Source organism: Pantherophis guttatus, chromosome 1 (assembly GCF_059756535.1).
Source record: "Pantherophis guttatus breed Tessera chromosome 1, ASM5975653v1, whole genome shotgun sequence".
NCBI classification, from domain to species: Eukaryota; Metazoa; Chordata; class Lepidosauria; order Squamata; family Colubridae; genus Pantherophis; species Pantherophis guttatus.
The window spans coordinates 75,392,218-75,404,131 of record NC_142063.1 but is presented as its reverse complement, the minus strand read 5'-3'; the positions used below and the strand labels follow the sequence as shown (position 1 = coordinate 75,404,131).

Here is an 11,914-nt window from a genome sequence, read left to right as displayed (position 1 = left end):
GGCAGTGATTAGTAATTTGGCCAAATGCAGTATTGGTATGCTAACTCTACTAATAAACAATGTGACACCTACAAGCAGATATGGAATACTCCCAAGTCTTTACTGATGCCTCTTGTCCTATCCCTTTTAGTTCTTTTAATTATTGTAATACAAAACTATACAAAATGACACAGGCACAAATCTAATTAGGTGAAATCTAGTTTCTGTTTGCCATGTTAAGTCAGGTTTGGTTCGTACAGAAAAAAACTTCCCTAATATGGTTATTTCCAGATAAACATGCATTTGGGACTCTGAGATTTTCCAAAAGTCAAGCTGGCAGGGAATTGTATACATTGTAGTTCCTACAATTTAGTAGATATTATATTGGGGAAGTTTTAGTGGTGTGGTGGCCTAGAGGTGAAGTTCTCGCCTCATAATCAGAAGGGTGTGAGTTTGATCCTAGGTAATGACAGATATTTCTCTTTCTGCCCACAATGAGTAATTGTCTGCTTCGAACTCTACATAGGCATTAGGAAGGGCATCTGGCCTGTAAATGCACAGGCTCCATTCAGTTGCTCCAACTTCACCCTGATGGAAGGTATTGTTAAAAGAAAAAAAATATTGGGGAAGTTCTGAGCATATCTAGCACTGCTAACTTCAAACTGAATAATAATACAAGAAATACCACTTGTGGTGTTACTTTAGTTCACAAAGAACTGGACAGCAACTGGATAGTTCAGATTTTTAGTTTCTTGAATTAAAAATAACAGTGCAACACCTATAAAATTGATTTAGGAGAAGAAGCATAAGAATTAGATGGTAGGTATGATTTAAGCTCTGCCTTATCCAATGCACTGCTTGCTAAGTGCCACTAATGTAAAATAACATAGAAAAAATAGTATTGTAGGACTGGAAGGGATCTTAGGGATTTTATAATCCAATTGTCCGCCCAAGGGAAGAATCCTTGGACCATCCCATATGAGCCGAGGTGGCGCAGTGGTTAGAGTGCAGTACTGCAGCTACTTCAGCTGACTGCAAGTTCAGCAGATCAGCGGATCAAATCTCACCGGCTCAAGGTTGACTCAGCCTTCCATCCTTCCAAGGTGGGTAAAATGAGGACCCAGATTGTTGGAGGCAATATGCTATTTAGTATATTGTCTTTGGTGTAAGCCGCCCAGAGTCCTCGGATAGTGGGCGGCATAAAAATATGACTAATAAATGAATTAAATAAATAAATCCCAGACAAATCTCAAGATAGATTATCAAGGTAGTTGTTTAAGATTGGGTATATCTGCTGTATTTAAGAAGCATGATTCCCAGGAGACTTTCATAAATGTTTATGGTTGGATTCAAACAGAAGTGTACAATCTATAAATTATTACTCAATTCTACATAATGGTCTTAAAATATGGGCTAATTACAAAAGAAGATGCTTAGCTTCTTGCTTCAGTATTGTTTATTTTCATGAAGATGAATGTATTAAAAAATCAGTGGAGAGATAATAATTCATATAGATTGCAAAACTTAATCTTTAATCTCTTTTTTAAGAACAATTTTTTGCTCTTCTTGGTATGCTTAGAAATGCCTCATTGGTTCCAATATATCCAAATAAATAATAAAAGGATATTCCTTTCCTTTCAAAAGGAATTACAAATGCAAAGTGGAAAATGAAGAGATTTGACCAAATTTAAAATACACAACACACAATTCAAAACATCTGTCAGGGCTTAAATGTTATTGAATATGTTTTAGAAATTGAACACGTCAGAGATTACATTATTATATTTTTGCAAATTGATATACAACAATTGGAACACCAACAGAAAGTAAATGTTAAATTTACTGTGATTATTGCACTCAAAGAAAACTGGAACAAGATCTTTGTTCTTCTAATATAGAAGTCCAGTGTTGATTCCCAAAATATCTATATCTATATCTATATCTATATCTATATCTATATCTATATCTATATCTATATCTATATCTATATCTATATCTATATCTATATCTATATCTATATCTATATCTATATCTATATCATCTATATCTACATCTACATCTACATCTATCTATAGCCCTATCTATCTATCTATCTATCTATCTATCTATCTATCTATCTATCTATCTATCTATAAAAGAAAGAAAAAGATGTGAGGATTTTTTTTTCTGTTTTAAAAGAAACTTCTTGACTATGATATTCCTTAAGAATCTCAGCTTCCACATAAACATACAAAACAGCCCTTAAAGTAGTAGAGAAAGGCTTGGAAGCTTGCGGTCAATGATTATATACTTGCCAAATTGTTGCTGCTAGTATTATTATTATTATTATCGTCATCATTCTCATCACTATCATCATCATTATTATCATCATTGACATCATCATGGCATCTTATTGGATTGTCTTTCAGGATTAGAATTGTGGGCACTTTTTTGTAGTGGTTCTACTCCATCCTTAATAGCGGTTTCAGTTGGGGGAGCAGATCAACCCAGTGGCTATTTTCTTGTAGGTCTTCTCCCTCATTCCCTGCTGGGATCTTTCTCCCTTCCTATATAACATTTACCTGAAGTCACTGGGAAAAATCAATTAGTGGTTTGGAGTTTGGTACCAAGAATAAGTTGATGATAACCAGACTGAATGGTAATGCTGTTGAAATCTGTGAGGGCCCGGATATGATAGAACAGGGTTAAATTGAAATTTAGTAGGATGGAGATGCTGTTTGTTCAGCAGGAGAGAAAAGTGCTTTTCAGATATTCTATTTTGGATGACTTGTCCAGTTTTAATATTATTCACCTTGATAGAGACAGCACTGGCTCTTCACCTCTTCCTATTTTGATCCCCATCTTTCATTTTTTCCTTCCACTAGATAACATTTCATTTTACCAAGAAGGGATAAGACACAAACCTTAAATGGGTTGAATAATAGAAGTTGAGTAGATCTGCATCCATTGATTATGTTACCTATTAATTCAGTCTACTGAAAGTGGATGCTACTGATATGGAAACAAAAGACAAAGAGTGAGAGAATACTGGATGAGGAAGCGTGACAAATTACTGGTCTAAATGACCTAATCAAGATTTTATGGATTGTATTTCAGAGAACTGAATGAAGTAACCGATGAGAGTGCTAAGTATGTTCAGAATTCCAAAATACAAATTTGTTATTCTGATTCATGAAACCAGAAAATATCTGAGTTGGAAAGAACCGGATCTGAGAGGTTATGGATCTTTTAAACAAAGATATGATAAGACGTTATGTCTGCTAAGGATGAAAACTAGTTTGATGTCAAGCTAGAATTTGGGGAAGGTGAGTTCCAGTCCTGCTTTAGGCACAAAGCCAGCTTGGATGACCTTGGTCCAGGCTTTTTCCTTTAGCTCTAGGAAACAGGCAATAATTGCAAACCACTTCTGAAAAACCTTGCAAGAAAACTATAGGGACTTGTCCAGACAGTTTCCAAGAATTGGATATGATTGAATGACTGATTCCTGAGGACTCCTGCCTCTGTTTTCCCCTTGAATGTCAAAAGTAAACTTTAGAGTCTCACAGTGAAATACAGAGGAATCTAGAGACTAATTCCAGGTCCAGCTTTATTTTCTTACTATTGTTTACCCTTCTTTCTTTCATTACAAACACCACAACCAAGACAGTTACCATATGGCTGAATGGGATGATATCCTCAAAAACAAAAAACAAACAATGTAAGCCTCTTGTTATACATCAGATCCTGGGAGAAGAGAAGCTGCCGGAAATTACCGTAGCATCAAAATGAATAATTGAAGCAGAACACATTCAATTCCTGCATAAATACAGAGGTCAGAGCACAACTTCCTAATCATTTGGATGTGCAAAAAAAAAAACTCAGAAAGAAAGGGCTGGAGAATTGCCCCACCCTTACCCACAAAAGAAACTGACCTAGGAACTTTGAGAGAGTTGAGGAAGAAGTCACTGCAAAAACTATAACCGTGTAATTCTGTACTTGACCAACCTTTCAATCAGAAGACACCCCTTTTGCAAAAATATAGCATGCTGGTGAATTAATTCAGTAAGAAACATCACCTTCTGCAGCTCCTTATCTGCTTGAAAAATTGATGCGTTGGATGATTAGGTTTAGCTCCAGGACTGAATGTGGTAATCTTGTACTACAAATGAACTGAACTATCTCCTCCCTCCAGATATGTTCTATATTCTGTCATTCCCGGGAATGTCCAACCTCTCTCTTGTTATAAATCCAAACCCCACATGAGAAAAAGACAGGCAAGAAAGGATAAAGAACAGGTGGTATCCAGTGCTGATGTTAACAGATAGTAGTTTGGGGGTTCTTGAGTTGCCAAGTATTAGTTAGACACAATATATGCTTTCAATGTTGAAAAAAAGGCTCCTTAGTTTAATTGAAACGATCGCTAGTGGACCATGTCTACCTTTCTTCCCAGATACTGGTATATATGGGAGGCTGGTCCCTTCTTCCTGCCTACCCACCTCCCCCCCCCCATTTGATATGCATAATTATCATCCTTTCTTTTTGACATTTTATCAGGCAGTTTGCAGACAAGAATGAGAAAGATAGATGTAAGTGCAAAGGGGACACCAGGGGAAGGGTTACTCCTTAGGCCTGGGGGCGAAGAAATGAATCCGACCTAAAGACCAGACATACCCAGTATCTAGTTTGATGTGGTAAAAGAGACAGAATGACCCCTGCTTTCTCCTGCTCTGCCAGGATTCTGCATGGGGATTCAATCCATTTTACCCAGACCCAATTCCACATAGAACAAAGCCCCATTAAAAACAAATCGTGCATCAAACGGTAATCCCAATCTGTCCTCCTGATTTCCCAGGCAACCCCTCCACCCCCCCCCATTTCTTTCCTCCATAATGAGAGGCTCCCCTCCCTTTAGAAGGATAATGCTTAGGAGATGCTAAGATGTTACCCCACGTTCTATACAACCTCTCTCTCTCTCTCTCTCTCTCTCTCTCTCTCTCTCTCACACACACACACACACACACACACACAATTCATCCGAGGAAGAGACCACTATATGGGGGCGGGGGTGAAGAGGGGAAGAAAGAAAGAAAAAAAAGGGGGGGGGGGAGAGAGAAGAGTCCATGAAAAGAATCCCGAGCGCGGGTGTGTGTGGGGTGTGTGTGTGTGGGGGGGGGGGGGTTCTGCCTTTTCTTTCTTTTACCTTCCATGCCCAGGATCAAGCATTGGACTCGGGAGCCCCGAGGGGGCTGATGCGGCGCGGCTGGGTTTTGTGCCTACCTGCTGCCCGAGGCGTCGTTTTCACGCGCTACAGAGACTGGAGGGAGCCGGCTGGAGAGCTGCTGCCGCCGCTGCCGCCGCTGCCGCCTCTCCCGCACTGCCAGTGCTTTGAGGCGCCGTCGCTATGAAAGGGCGGGCGAGAATGGGCGTAAGGAGCGCAGTGGCTCCGGTGCAAGATCGGTGGCCGAAGGTGGAGCCTGCCCGCCGGAGAAGGAACGGAGGTGGATCGGGCGGGGAGCGCGCCTGCTAGAACGGACGTGGCTACACGTTACACTTCTTGGAGATGTTAATCGGCGCCTTCCGATGGTGCGGGGAGCCCGCTTGATGGCTCTGCCTTCTCTCCCCTGCGGCAGATGGGTTATCTGTGCAGAAGGCCAACAGGTGCAGCTCTCTCTAGCCGGAGATGGGAGGCTGCACCAGCTGAATCTCCCCTTCTCGATTGCATAGGTCATTTATTCCTGACTTTTTCTCCCAGCCACAAAGCGGCCGTCCGTGTAACACGGGTGGAGGATTCCCACGAGACAGGCCACCTGGGCAGGCTTATTTTGAGGGGAAGTTGGGAGTTGCTTTCGCCTCTCCCTCCCCACATGCTTTGTGACTTTGTGACCTACTGGAAAGATGGTGTGGCCAATTCTCACTCACGCTAATCTTGGTGCTTGTTAAGTGGCTGCTGTTGCATCTTCTACAGGACACTTGGAACCCCAAATTAGCCAAAGGCACTTGAGGTTGCACCTTGTGCAGGGGCAGCCGGTTTGATGAACAGCTGTGGTGGAAGCAAGAAACACTGTTGAATTAAAAAAAAAAAGATAGATGAACTTGTGGTTCCTCCTCAAGTAGATAAGAAAAAAATATTGCTTTAAAATCAGCATTTTGCTGTAGTGGAACATCAGAGCTACTACCCGTCCCCAACACCCCACATACCCCTTTTCTATACTGTACAGTGAAATAATTAAACATATATCTGATCTGTGGTAGGAGGAAGAGACAGCAGCCAGATAAGAATCTGGCCCAAGAAAACAATGTGAGAAAACATCTCAGACAAGCCCTTCCTGTGTTCACACAAAGATAAAGAGAGAGGGGGGAAAACACAATCACACTTGCAGAATTCTGTTACTAGAGCTGCTACAATGTTAGATTCTTAGTCTGATCTACCTTGTTGGGCTAATGATATGTTCTTACCAGTGGTAAAATCCAATTTTTTTTTACTACCAGTTCTGTGGGCGTGGCTTGGTGGGCGTGGTGTGGTGTGGCTTGATGGGCATGGCTTGGTGGGCGTAGCAGGGGAAGGATACTGCAAATCTCCATTCCCACCCCACTCCAGGGGAAGGATACTACAAAGTCCTCATTCCATCCCTATTCCCTCCCCACTCCTGGGGGAAGGATATTGCAAAATCCCCATTCCTATCCCATTCTGGGGCCAGCCAGAGGTGGTATTTGCCAGTTCTCCAAACTGCTCAAAATTTCTGCTACCGGTTCTCTAGAACCTGCCAGAACTTGCTGGATTTCACCCCTGGTTCATATATGACTCTTATCTTTGTTTTAGATTTTCTGTCCTGGCTAAGAAGTTATATCCTATGAAAATAGAATGTTATGCCTTTGGAGATTTTTTTTTTCCCCAAGAGAACCATGGCTAGCCACATTGTCTTATTTTATATAACAAGTCTGAAAGCACGCCTACTCAGTCAAGTGTTTTCCAGAGCTCTGAAAGTTCTCAGTTCTCATTGACTCAAGGTTCTATCTGAAGTTTCATTAACTGAAGGTTAGAATGAAATCCCCACATATAATGAGGGAAATTAGTTATTTTTCAAATTTATATACTTTTGTCTATAAGTATAAGAATAAGTATAAGAATAAAGCAAAGATATTTGGAGTCACGCTAACTATACAACACCGAAATTACATGGGTTGCTAAACTAAGTGCTTTTTCTTATTTGCAGACACATTTAGTATCCTCCATGGGTACTTCTGGCGACTTCAAAATTGGATCCGGATAGATGGGAACACTTAGGGAAGTTGTTTTGGGAGATATTCTGTAAGGGTAAGAGTCTCAGTGAGGCTCTCCCTCCTTTCAACCCTGAGCTACAAATATTTTCCTTTAAGAGTCTCAGTGGAACACTGTTACAGAATACATATTACAGTGATTGGTTTCACATGTCAAAGCCAAAGGCACTACATTAGGGGTTAGTGCAGGGCTGTCAAACTCCTGGCCCACAGGCCAGATGTGTCACGCGCTGGCCAGGCCCACACCCGGTTTAGCGAAGGGGAAAAAAGTTCTGATATGTCACCGTGACGACGTGAGTTTGACACCCCTGCGTTAGTGCAATGCACTAAGTAAATAAGATTATGCCATCTTATTATAAAATTTTTGGCCAAATGGTTTAAACCGCCCCCCCTTCTTCTCTTATAATGCAGTTATCTTACTGAATTTGCAATTATTTGTTGAAAACTCTTACTAAGCTATTTATTGAAGGCTCTTACTAAGCTCACCTATTTCTTAATTAGCCCTCCATACAATTGCACGGAGTCTACAAGTTTATGAAGTTCCCAGGAGTTAGGTTGCTGAATGGAAATTTTAGTTTTTGTTGCTTAAATAACCTACTTCTAATTTCAACTATATTTAACGTTTCTCATTACACCCTTATCACGAGTGATAAAAATGTGCATTCTCAAAATAAATTGATTGAAGAACAAATTATAAAGAAGTCAATGAGTTGTTCAGAAGCACAAACATTGCATCAGGAGAAAATCTTATTTTTTCTTCTTCTTCATACCTCCTTTTTTGTTGAAGGTAAAGGATAAGAGTGCAAAAACTGACCTGTTAATGCCAATCCAATTCAAAAAGGGGAATAAATAGAGTTTGTAGTAACAGACTATCTTCCTCGGCTAAAAAATCCGCAGGGGGTTTGCTTGTAAAATAACATAAACAAACATCTGCTTCTTCAGGGAAAGATTATGACAAACCTGGGCAACATATCCAAGCATAAAGACATCAACCTGCCCCCAAAGATACATCTTTTTATTTGCAATGACTTTACTAGCTGCCTTCTCAAAACAGTAGGGACCTATTCTCAGGCTGCGACAAGTAGAAAGTGCAGCTTAGCTGACAGGTTGACTACGGAGAAGAGGAAAAGCTTTATGAATGTATATTGCAGATTCCACCTCCTGCCCTTTCCCCTGGGAAATTTTGTGTGGTTTGAAGTCTTAACAATATATATGTATAGAAAATTATGGTAAAGTACTTGCAAACTTTCTGTTCCCAGTGTAGATGGAATGACTGTAAGCCACTTTTAAGAGCACTTCTCTACCACACCATTCCCATTCTGCAGTTCCTTATAAGCCGTTTTGAAAATGATCTCTGCTAGATCACACTTCTATTAACCCCAAAACATGGGAACAAACAAGGAACCATGAGCCAATCAGTACTCACCATCCCGAAGACTAATACTCTAGGAGAATGCAAAACAATTAAAATATATAAGTAACCAACCAATGACATTATGAACATCATAGATGCTGGAAGAACAAAAATCCAATTCCTCCTTCTTGAAACAAACCATCAATAACTGCTAGCCCCTTTGATGTGTTGTTTGTACATTTGTGTGGTTCTCACAGGGTTCATAATAGTTTATTAGCAATGTTAATATCAGAAATTCATTAGATAGGGACTTGAAAATAAATACATTCCACTATTAGTAACTTATAGTGTCTTCTAGAGTTATCTAACCATCTTTATACTAATATAACTAAAATAGGGACATATTACCCTATATATTACCTCAACAAGGGTGGGTGGGACCAAACATCCTTAAGGCCCTAGCTTTATTGATGCAGTAAATTAACAGAGACTGAATTTAAAAAGAATAGAGTTATTTTTGGTAGTTACAACTGATAGGAAGAAGCAGTTTTCTGCTAAGATTGAGATTCCTAGCAAACTTTACTAGATGGGCTATATGCAGCATGGTTAATAGCTAAGTGTATGGTGTATAAAGTTGGCTGGCCATGGAAAGTTGTTCTAATGCTAGACAAACAGATGGAACATTAAATATTGAAAAAAACCTGAACATAGTTGTCAGTCTCAGTCCTGATTTCCAGCATACCAGCTGTTGCTTGGGAAAACTGTCTATGCCAGATGTTTCCCTTTGCAGCCAAGCACTCTTCCATCTCTTTACATGGAGATGGAGAGATGACACTGCTTTTGTGGGCTAGGTGAATGAGACTTCAATCCATTCTGAATCATAGGGGCCAAGTCTAATAGCAATAGCACTTAGACTTATATACTGCTTTATAGTGATTTATAACCCTCTCTAAGTGGTTTACAGAGTCACCATATTGGCCCAGCAATCTGGGTCCTCATTTTACCAACCTCGGAAGGATAGAAACCTGAGTCAACCTTGAGCCAGTCAGGATTGAACTCCTGGAATGAGCAGTGAGTGAGCAGTACTGCATTCTAACTACTGCGCCACCATGCTAATCAGAACAGAGCTGGAAGTGTCTTCTAGTCCAATCCCCTGCTCAAATCAATTGCTAGCAAATAGACTCTCTGTCTAATTCCCTAACTGCCTCATTTTGGTTCTCTTCAGCACTGGAGGATATTAAGGGCATCACAATCTGCTTATTCCTTGAGAGAAACAGAAAAAAATGTGATTGCCAGGTAGGGATGCTGTCATTCCTTTGTTACAAGTAGAAGCTTCTTACGAGCTGCCCAGGTGGAATGACAACAAGCCAGCATTTCTGAAACCAGGAGCTTTTCCTACTGTTGTAACCATAGTCACAAATTAGTGAGATACCTGGAAAGAGGGAAATACATTGTAAGCAATGTTTACAGACAAGCTTAATGAATAAGATGCTGAAGCTCTCTAGGGAAGAAATCAGGAGGAAAAATAAGGATATTGCTAAGGCCAGGGAGACAGAATGAAGCAAGAGAATCTGCTAAGGGTTAATGGCCCGTCACGAGGCTCCACAAGAGGGAAAACCAGATTTACTCAGGTTCCTAATAAATGGGAGTGCCAGAAATAATTCACCTCAGTTTTTCAAGCCAATTGACAGCATGAGATCAGGCAGATCCAAGGCTGCTTCTAAATGGTTGCCAAAGCCATATGTACATACAGTCTGTAAGTATTCAAGGTAAATGCTGTATACATGTTGCATAGCACCTGATGCAGAGGACTTAAAACAATTCCCTTTATGATTTCCAGGTTTATTCTCTCTGGAAAGTTATTATTAGTGTTCTGAGAATTCTTATTTGCTATTTTTCTAATACCAGTAAGGCTGATTATCCCTGCTTGGCTGGGGAATTTTGGAAGTTGAAGTCCTCACTTCTTCAAGTTGTCAAGGCTGAGAAATACTGAATTAAACAAATCTTTTTTTTCAGCATTTATTAGATGTTGCTCCCCAGAAGTTCATGCCACAACTTATCTGGTGCTAGAGCAGGGGTGTCTAACTCGTGGTGTCACATTGTCATCACATGACATATCGAAACTTTCCCCCTTCACTAAAATGGGGGTGGGGGTGGCCAGCACGTGACACATCCAGCCCACAGGCCATGACTTTCACACCCCTGTGCTAGAAGGATCATTGTTGCTTTTAAATATTCTATTATCACTACTGCCCAGAAGTTTCTTACATTTGCATTCAGGCAGATTGGATCAGCTCAGTTATATTCAAAACTATTTTTCCCATACAGTTCTTTTTAGTCAACTTGTCACCAGGATTAAAAACAACCTTTACATTAAACAACCTTTCTTAACATTTTCAGAATGTCATTCCTTTAGTCATATCATCTGCTATACGTACACCCAGTGAGTGAAACAAAGAATATGTTGTTTGTACAGATTCAGATAACTTTCTTTGCTACATGCATTAATGCCTACGTTTGTCTCTAGCTGAGAAATTAGCTATGGAAAGAAAAACAATAACATTTCAGCAATTTGGCATTAGCAATTGTCAACCATTAACACTATTTTCTGTTATTAAGGGTTTTTTTTTAATGGTATGGTAACATTGCTAACAAGCAGTAATATGTTATTATAGTATTATGTATGTTTTATGTTTATAACTATAGTACCATGTTCCATTTTGAACTGCGTTTCAGTTAATTTGTCCTTGTATTTATTTTTTTTGATTGGCTTGTTTTCTGTTGGTTCTTTTACATGCCATAAGGGAAGGTGGGATATAAATCTCATGAATGAATGAATGAATGAATGAATGAATGATCCAATCCTTCTAAATTGGCATATCTGTACAGTTGAGACAGAGATTATCTTCTTGTACTTCACTTTCACTTGTTTGGAGAATATTAGGACTTCCAGTCTCTATTTATTCAGTCAATATTGATAGAACTTTTCCAGTGCTGGCCATTAATATATTAATTATACCTACATTCTGGCTTTTCTTTCTTTTTTGTGAATTTTTTATAATAAAAAGGAGCTTCATTAGCTATGTCTTATCATCATAAGCATTATTTGATTTTGTTAATCAAGGAATTGCACAGTACATAGAAAAAAACAAAAATATCACATTTGACTGGAGTTTCCTGGAATTTGGAGTTCCACTGGGAATTCAAGGTTCCTGATTTCATGTTATATGCCTAATAAAGTGTTAGGTGTGTTTTTTCTTTTTTTGCAAATTCATTTTTGCAAAGTTGATAAAGTTATCATCAACTCTATCATCATAAAACATC

The 11,914-nt window shown here is 39.5% G+C and overlaps 1 protein-coding gene across 1 annotated transcript in view; it reads right to left on the bottom strand.

Annotated features, from left to right (window-relative positions):
- C1QTNF4 (C1q and TNF related 4) overlaps positions 1 to 6,021 on the bottom strand; it is a 25,201-nt gene extending 19,180 nt beyond the window's left edge. Inside the window, exon 1 of the mRNA XM_034417568.3 lies at positions 5,236 to 6,021. The gene's annotated coding sequence lies outside the window, so the exon portion shown is untranslated. The remainder of the gene's footprint in view (positions 1 to 5,235) is intronic.
- Positions 6,022 to 11,914: the final 5,893 nt, after the last annotated feature.